Source organism: Bicyclus anynana, chromosome Z (genome assembly GCF_947172395.1).
Source record: "Bicyclus anynana chromosome Z, ilBicAnyn1.1, whole genome shotgun sequence".
In the NCBI taxonomy this organism is placed as follows: domain Eukaryota; kingdom Metazoa; phylum Arthropoda; class Insecta; order Lepidoptera; family Nymphalidae; genus Bicyclus; species Bicyclus anynana.
Genome location: NC_069110.1, coordinates 11,314,485 through 11,314,925, shown reverse-complemented (window position 1 = coordinate 11,314,925; position 441 = coordinate 11,314,485).

Below are 441 nucleotides of genomic sequence, written 5' to 3'. Positions count from 1 at the left end.
AAATCAGTAGAAAAATTGTCGATTCAGTTTATATAATATTCAGTTTATTAAATGCACACGTAAATACTTTAGGTAGAGTGAACACTTATTTTAGAATTAGTAAAGTGTTTCGAACATTTTTGTATGGGCGGTGGCCTAATGAATATCTACTGTTTTGTTTTTCTTAGAATTTTGAACATAAATCGAAAATAAAATGGCCGAGCACCATTATCTAGGTACCACAATAATCAAATGAAAATCAGTCGTAAGCCACTAATCTTCGAACCCTTATCCAAATATTTCATTTTAAAAGTTTTATTTTTAAAACTACTTCATATCTACAATAAAATTCTACTTATTCTATATAAAAGTCATAAAATATTTAGTTTAAACTCAGTGAGACAAAGTAGTACTATCAAATACCTAACAAATGGTCTTTGTCTGTATTGTGAAACGAGCTGA